At 37.1% G+C, this 9147-nt stretch overlaps 1 long non-coding RNA gene across 3 annotated transcripts; it reads right to left on the reverse strand.

The window, feature by feature from the left end:
- Positions 1–5884: 5884 nt before the first annotated feature.
- Positions 5885–6800, reverse strand: LOC135116924 (uncharacterized). 3 transcript variants are annotated; one of them, XR_010276500.1, is made up of 3 exons: positions 6559–6800; positions 6175–6368; positions 5885–6022 (listed from the first exon to the last, which is right to left on the reverse strand). It is a non-coding gene; the product is annotated as an uncharacterized LOC135116924 (long non-coding RNA). The 3 variants fall into 3 exon arrangements; XR_010276501.1 differs by having other exon boundaries at positions 6678–6786; XR_010276499.1 differs by lacking the exon at positions 6559–6800 and having other exon boundaries at positions 6175–6484.
- Positions 6801–9147: the final 2347 nt, after the last annotated feature.

Consider the following 9147-nt stretch of genomic DNA (forward strand, 5'->3'; position numbering starts at 1 on the left):
ATAAGTTTCTTGCTCAAAAAGCATCTAATAGTAATAGAAAAACGCAATATTACATAGTTCATTAAGTACAACACCGCTAGAGTGCTTTCAAAGACATTTTAGCTTTAAGTTAAATCTAAATTGAATTTCAAAATTGAACCAACAAGCGTCGTTGTAATAAAAAAACAACTTTTTTTATTCCTATTGCGACTCGACGTTGGAAATCATCTCGGATGTAAGAAAAGTTCTTGGATGTGGTAAATATTACCTATCATCATTAACTTGAAGGTTACCCCTATCTCCTGTAAAAAATCTTGTCAACATATTCTTATATTATTAAAGTTCAAGTAGGATGGGTTAGAATATATCCATAATACACCTTCTGGCGCATCCGGATAAAGAGTACGGACTAGATTGTGGACAAAAAACTAATCAATAAAGGATTGGCAAGTAGAGATAATTAGACAGAACATGGGTTAATATTTTTATTTTTACTATTAAACTCTAATAAGCAAGAAACTTTCGGAATGCAACAAAATAAGACAAAAATAAATCCTATTATGTATTTTGTTCATGCAATTGTGATCGGTATAACAAAATCCTCTCAGTCCTAACCCAAGTTTCAATTACCAACCTCACTCCTGAAACCGCCGTATCCACAAGAAAACAACCTCCACAGATCGTGCCCGCAAGCGGCGAGTTGCTTCACATAATTAGATTGCACTTCGCCACACCGCGGAAAGAAGGTGTAAAGAAAATTGCATAATTTATTTTTATTTCAACGCAGTTTTATAAAATACTAGCTTCCGTCGACAGCTCTGCGCGGTTGGGAACTACGTCGTGTACCTGGTTAAAAATAACCTTACAGCCTGTCTTGTTAGGTAATAGGTAGGGAGATCTAATATTCGACTGAATTCATCCAAATCCAAACTAATATTATAAATGCGAAAGTAACTCTGTCTGTCTGTCTGTCTGTCTGTCTTTTCTTCACGCCTAAACTACTGAACCGATTTGTGTGAAATTTGGTACAGACATAGTTTGAAACTTGAGAAAGGACATAGGATAGTTTTTATTACAAAAAAAAATAAAAATAAAATTATTCCGGACATATAGCGCCATCTATTGGTCAAATCAAAAATCTGCTGGTAGTCACTATTCCACGCGAACGAAGTTGCGGGCAAAAGCTAGTTTAAATTATTTTTCAAATCGGTCTAGTGTTCTTGAGATTAGTAGTGTGTCATCACGTACAAAATCTTTAACATTGTATTATACCTTGACCTAAATTAAAATTGTCTACAGCCGTCTATAGGTTACTGATCTCGATACAAACTTTTATCTCATTCAGTTCCCCCGATTATCAACAATGAAAGACAAACAAATTCTCATTTATTTGGTTAAAGTAAGTACATACAATATAATGCGATTATATTATTATAACAAGCAAACAACCTAGTTGTAGCTTCATGACAACTAGAGTTGTTCTTATTGTGGTAACAGTAGAAAATTGAAAAGAATATTCCAGAATCTAGAATGTTTTACCATCGTAATAGCGTCGTGAACTACTAGGAAGTCTGTTTTCATTAGAATTTGTTTGTACACTGTGTTTGTTATTGTGTGGAGTTCAAACAAAAACATTTTTAACGGCCGAATAGTGAAATGACACTCAATTAAACCTTGCTCACATATCATTCCATTATCGTAACATTTATGTGAATTGCTGTGACAGAAGACTTAAAGGCTAATAACGTTTCAGTATTGCACAATTTTGTACTTATTTATTTGTTTTATAAACTATTTCGTATTAAATCTGATTATCCTTTGCATAGCCACTGTGTTCGCTGTTCCCTACTTCCTCACGTGCAAACACCTGAACCGATGCTCATGAACTTTGGCAGAAAACCGGGAATTATTTCCTACAGGAAGCGGGTAAAGCCACAGGCGGAAGATAGTAATAAAATAAAAATATATTCTTTTGAATATATTTCCTATACTTCTATACCATACACGTGTAACTAGGAAGTAAATCTCAGCCTCGTGTAGCAAGTTTCCCTCCAAATTGGTCAAATGTTACAAATAATTAGTAAACTATAATCTTCGGTACACAAACAACCTATAGTTTTAAGGTACTCGCACTTTGCAGGGTAAATAGTTAGCCAACAGTTGAGCTCTGAAGGTTGGCATTTTTTTTTTAAGAAATTCTTGATCTCTATAGCGGCTAAATATCTGATACTAGCTTCTGCCTACCTCTGCACAAACCCGGATGAAGAGTAACCTAAAGCCTTCTTCGATAAACGGGTTATCTAATACTGAAAGATTTTGTCAAATCGGACCAATAGTTCCTGAGATTACCGCCTTCAAACAAACAATCTCTTCAGCCTATTTCATCATCAGAAATTCATCTTCATACTGATGTATGAGCTCTAACGAACAATCGGCTAAGTAAAGGTTCGCAGTGTGCGCTCACTCTTAATTGGAAATAATCTTACTAACTACCTTTGTTAGGGTTTTGGTAACCACAAGAGTTGTGAGCTTAAATTAGTTGGAAATTATAGGAAATATTTACTTGATACTCGAAATTGAATGCGATAGTATATCTTGATTTTTGTGTTTTAAATAAATGTTTTTTCTTTTTTTTTCTTTACATACTACCTATTCCCCACCATTCTAGAATTACTTCCCAGCCGGTTAAAAAGCAACCCATGCCCTGTCTCAGGCTTTATACTATCTGTGTAACAATCAGTACTTTTGACGTGAAATCGCGATAAACAGGCAGCGATATTTTAAACATTTAAAATAAGTTAATTCAATGTACTCTGAGTCGTTACCGAGTGCTCAAAATTTACTTCACAAAGTGGTCTTAAGCCAAGGCTTAGGTCCGCTAGGGTCTATCTAAAAGCTTAGGACAACTTATAAGAACTTTGGAACTCTTCTTGAATCGTCCCAAAAATATCGCAAATATCTTCAAACCCGAACCATCTTTTATATTTAGATACATATATCTTATCTTTAGATATAGATAGTTACATAACTTTTATTTTAGCCTCCCATGTTTTTTTTTATAATAATGCGATCGTATGAATATAAGCGAGTATATACTAAGGAGAAGCTTCTTCATTTAGCACGGGATCCTTTGGTGAAAATTGCACTAACATCTGTGATTTCGTTTTTTAAGTTTATTACGAACTAGCTTCTGCCCGCGACTTCGTACGCGGATAAAGTCCCTTATGCCAGCGACTACGGGGTCAGCAAAATCAAAGATCTGAAGCGTGTGATATTGAATTTTAAGGGCCCGTTGACTTGAAAACAACGGAATACGCATAGCCATTAGAAACATAAAATGTTACACGTATTAATACGTTAAAAAACATTAAATGTTACTGAGATGACAAAGTCGTGATGACTTAGTGGAAGTCGTGGTGGTTTAGTGGGTAGAGAACCAATCTCTCAAGTATGAGCGTAGGTACGTCTTTGATTCCAGGTCTGGCAAGTACCTGCCAATGCAACTTTTCTAAGTTCGTATGTGCTTTCTACGTATATTTTGGATACCAATGACCGTTATTTGGAGGGGATGTTAAACTGTAGGTTCCGGCTGTCATTGAACATTCTTGGCAGTCGTTATGGGTAGTCAGATGCCAGTAAGTCTGACCAGTTTTACCAAGGGGTATTGGGTTGAGCGGGTAACTGGGTTGTGGAGCTCAGATAGGCAGTCGCTCCTTGTAAAACACTGGTACTCAGTTGCATCGTGACTGGAAGTCGACTCTAACATAATTGGGACAAAGGCTCTTGAGATAATAACGATAATAATAATGAGATATAAGCACCGCAGGACATCTGAGGCTGATAACGGGGAGTAGCGACCCCGGTGGGCAATACATACTGAGTTCTCCAGGGAGAGTATACTGTCCCCCATTTCCGGCCGGTCGGGGTGAACCATGACGGAGGTAGGTCTCACGCCTCTGGCTTGGCTTAACCGTCCAGAGTGGAGTCGCTAGAGCAGGGTTAGTAGCCCTGCTCGGAGGATAGGTGCCTCGTGGTAAGTGACCCACAGGGAGCGCGTAATCTGCGTTTAAAATCCGCCGAGGTATCCTCACACTTCAGCCGCTCATGTCCCTGTTGCCCTCTTGTTGCTATTCAGTGACTGATTCCCGGGGGCCCAGTAAGTGAGCTGGCGAGTCTCCACCTGCCATTTTTACCATTTCACCATTTTTACATGTATCTAATACATTGTCATCGGCAGGTGTCATAGTTCCCGTAGTTTCTCCGTTCGTAGTCCATTAGCATCCCATCACAATAGCCCAAGTAGTTTTCATCAACAGTTAGCAATGGTATAGCACAGAACCGGGGATTGTCTTTTTTTAACGACGTCCACCGGGGATTGTCCTTGGGTTCATTTCTATAGTGTATAAAGGTATAATCGTCGGTTTTGTTTCACCATTTCATTAAAGTTGTCTCAAAAGGGCTTCAGAGTGTTGGCTTCGGCCCCACGTTTGCCTCCCAAAAAATTCGGAACTGTGTAGTCCCGAGGTCTGGAAGAGACATACAAAATAATAATGAGATATAACGCAACAAATTCGGAGAGTGGGGGCTCGTGACGCCACGTCTAGGTATGTAGTACTAAGCAGTGACTTAACACAAAATTCAAGCGTGTTATATCTTCGTTATTATTTGTTTGTGAGAAGGAGAAAAGAAAAAATACGTGTCCATTATTTTAGGATTATCTAAAAGACTTATGCCCGTTTTCACCAACGAATACCTAAATTTAGGGAGCATTTACGGAACACTTAATAAGAATTTCATTTTCACCAAAGCCTAGGTGTCAATTTTAACCTAAAAATTTCACTTAAACTTGGGAGCCCGATTGATGCCTGCTTAAACAACTCCTATCATTATCATTACAGAATACAAACATATTTTGAACCGTTTCTGGCGATGGATAGTGAAATGTACCTTTATATGTTATGTAACACCAAAAATACCATGTTTAAAAAGCAAAAAAAAAATGAAACGTAAACTTTTAGAAAGTTTAGAAGCTGTGGAGGTTGTGGATATGTAAAATAATAATCATTAGAAGACCACGTACCTATCTTACGTGAAAGAGCAGATGTCTGAGAAAAAAGTACGATGATCATGACTTTTTTATAAGATTATAGGTTATCACTTGCTATGAATGCACTTGCTAGGTCGTGATGTCGCTGCATTATTCAAAAATAGGAAGTCCTGCATGTCCATAAATATACAGACCATAACAGATGCAAATCTGGTAATCACTGATGTAGTTTCGCGGTGGCCGGGACAACTATAGGCCTATTCAGACCTAAGCGGTATTCGCTACCGTCTACGGCAGAGAAAACCCTGTGGGTATGCGGGAATATGAATGTTCAGACCTAAGCGGTATTCGCTACCACCTGCGACAGAGAAAACCCAGTGGGTATGCGTTAATATTACTGTTGATGTTCGGGATGCATGCCGCTGCTGCCGCGTGGTATGTACTTCTACCCACAGCGGCAGTGGATATCGCTCAGGTCGCTCTTGCCGCGGTATAGTTATCGGCACGGATATTGAGCCCTGACCTTCACCTGCGCAGAAATCATTTATTGGTTTATTGCCTTGTGTACAGTGCGCAAAGCGATCCCCACTCTTCCGCCGAGAGCTCAATATCCGTGCCGGTAACTATACTTGATACTAAATACCTGAGCGAAACCGGCGCGGTATCTACCTCTACCCACAGCGGCATCGAATATCGCTCAGGTTTGAATAGGCATAAATACCAAAACTGCAGTAGATACCAATGATTCGAAAATGGTGAATATGGAGGAGCCTATCTCCTAGGTGATAGGGGATACCCTCTGGAGGTAAGAAGTAGGCTAACATTGAACATAATAAATTATGTAAATTAAAACAAAGATAGTAAACAAATATTTTAATATTAGTCCTCATATGATGTACCAAACATTATCATCATCCTCCTGCACCAATTCAATTTGAGGTGGGCTGGGCGCAGCATGTTTTTACACGTCTTTCCAATTTCTCGCACCACCTGAAACTAAATAAATATATAATTTTAACCCCATACTTAAATCCATCAACTCATAGAGAACAAAAATACAATGAAGCCGACAGTAAAACAAGGAACACAGTTGTACGGCAATATCTTAATACACTATATTATTATACACAGATATTATTCACATTTACCTGTAAAGGGTTCCTGTCGCATTAAAACTATTTGTGACTGGATCCAAGCTTTGTTTTTGGCTTCGTTCGTGGTCCCATCCGTTTTTTGTTTAATATTGTGTCTCTATGAGACGTCAGCAATTTCACTAGCTTGTCTTTTTCTTCTGCAAGAAAGGTTTATCCTCGTTTTCTCTTCTCTGCCAAAATAAACTTATCTATTCAACAATAATAAACCCAAAATTAACCTCACTCTATGTACACATACACATCAGTCAATTTGACAAACGCGCGAATGACATAGGTAAAATTCACCTATAGAAAACCTCTTTACTGTTTTATTGCATAAAACATAGCGTAATGTAGTTTAAGTTAAATTAAAATAACATCACAAGAAAAAAAACTCACAGGCTTTAGTAATATATACTCGATAGACGTTTATTTCTTAAGAAGTACAGAAAAATCATTTTATCGATAAAATATCGACTTTGCATTATCGTTTGTAGAACTAGTAATCTGTCACTTACTTAAGGGATCCATGTACAAGTGTGGTGAAAATGAATTTAGGTAGGTGTCAAATTGGGAGGGATCCTTACTAAAAGTAGCATTTAGATAGGGAAACGGTAAGAGGTTGTTGGTGAAAACGGGCATTAGAGAAAAGTCAATAGAGAGTGCTTATCAGGTTGAACCACTTTTGCTAAAACGTCATATCTTTATATGCTATAGTCTAGCTGGGCTCCTGGCGTTCCACATCAGGTGTTTACATCTTCAATTTTTATAAGTCATCAGAGAGTGCTTATCAGATTGAACAACTTTTGCTAAAACGTCACACCTCTATATGCTATAGTCTAGCTGGGCCCCTGGAGTTCCACATCAGGTGTTTTAGATCTTCAATTTGTATAAGTCAATAGAAAGTGCTTATCAAATTGAACAACTTTCTAAAACGTCATACCTGTATATGGTACAGAGAAGCTGGGCTCTTGGGGTTCCACATCAGGTGTTCCAGATCTTAAAATTTATTATCTCAGCTGAAAATGCTCATCATATGAAACAATTTTTGCCATGGCACCATTTTTGTATCTCTTATAGTTTTGTTGGTCTGTTGGTGTTCTGTATCAGGTCTTCAAGTTTCGAAGATAAATTATAGCCTATATGTTGACCAGGCTTAATACTGATACAACAAAGAAAAAATCATTGAAATCCGTTCAGTAGTTCCGAAGATTAGCGTGTACAAACAAACAGACATACAGACATACAGACAGAATTTTTTTTTTGGATTTGTGCTCCATTACTGTTTCTAAACCCCACCCAATTATTATTTTTTAAATATATTCAATGTACAGACACAGTTTTTTTACAGATTTATTATATGTATAGATAAAAGGTGTTTTTTTAGACTTGGCTCGGGTCTAACTGAGACTGTTCGTAATCGTGAACAGTGTATTAATTGCGATTGGAAGTTGAAAGTAAGCATGTCTCTGGTATGCGACGCGTATTTTGTACGTTTTCAGACGCGATAAGGCAGCTCCCATTTCTTATCTGCACTTTGTATCTGGGCTGGTTTTTAAAGCTACATAAGCCTACATTATCTCACGCTTAGCAGCGCTTGCGAGAGATAGATCCTGATTTCTTCTAGGATTAAGTTTTCATATTTTGCATCAGAAAAAATAATACTACTCACTCAAAGTAATTTGTTTAAGGCCACCACATTAGTGGAAGATAAGCTAAACTATGTATATGAAAAAATCCTGATATGAACTCCATCTGTAACTTTAAATTATAATTAATTGTTCCACTAAAGTCATCATTTTTGACATAATGTTCAAAAAATAATTTAGATGGCACCGTTTTAAATTTGGCTGAGATCTATTAATTTTCCTTTCATCAAGGTAATAATTATAGTTGGATTTTGATGTGGCACGGCAAACTGACAAACACTATTGAAATGTCAATCGAAAAATTACACTACGTGTTAAAATATGGTGAATTACGGAAAATACACAACTCCATCTATTGAAATAATAGTATATAAAGAGTGTAAATGGTAATTCATTGTTATTTACCACCTCGCTTCTTGATGTATTTTATTTACCACAGATGGAGCTACTTTAACCTGTACTGTTTTGTCAAACAGATTGCGTGTCGTAATATTTTACATCTTGAATTCACTAAATTAATCATATCTTTTGATAGAGTGAACCGATTTCGATGAAACAAAGCCTAAGTAATACCCCAAGTTACGTAGAACTTTTGTATATAAGCATTGTCTGCATTAAATTCGTAGATTTTACGTGAATCCCGAACAAACAATCACTTTCTACAGATTTATTATATGTAAGGGTGCGGGAGATGTCTTATTCTTTGCAAGTTTTATAGAGTTTGCTTATTTGTTTCTGGATTGCAGAAATCTCTAGATCTACTGATACGTTTTTTTTTGTAGTGCTTTGAGTAGACAGGCAGAAGCTGATAGGTAAATGTTTACTACATTACGCATGTATGCGTTAGTATGTAAATAAAACCTGTAAAAATAATATTTAACCTTTACAAAAAACAAAAGAAACCCGCAGCAACCGAGCTACCATCGATCACCAAAACTAGTTTTCCTACAACAAACGAACAAAACGTCTTCATTCATTTGAACTTATTCCAAGTACCACACTAACTCCCAGAGGCTCGGTCTTGGCATCTTGACTGATCACTAGCTAGGAAACATCAGGATATGGTCCGTTACTGGGGCGTCGCTAGCCGAAAACTGGAAATAACTGGCTTAGTACTGGGCTATTATGAAGAGGCTTAGAGCGTTTAACTAACTGGATTCGCCATGAGAAAAACTGACGATGTGAAAGTCTGCCAATTGATGGGCGATGGCACATTGTATGTATACACACACGATAACCCTTACACGCATATAAGGTAAAGAAAAAACAAAAAAATCTGTATATTAGTTTTAATAGTTTATTAGGGTCTCTTTAAACATAAAATAGTCAAATAATAAAA

The sequence above is a fragment of the Helicoverpa armigera genome, chromosome 5 (assembly GCF_030705265.1).
Source record: "Helicoverpa armigera isolate CAAS_96S chromosome 5, ASM3070526v1, whole genome shotgun sequence".
Taxonomy (NCBI): domain Eukaryota; kingdom Metazoa; phylum Arthropoda; class Insecta; order Lepidoptera; family Noctuidae; genus Helicoverpa; species Helicoverpa armigera.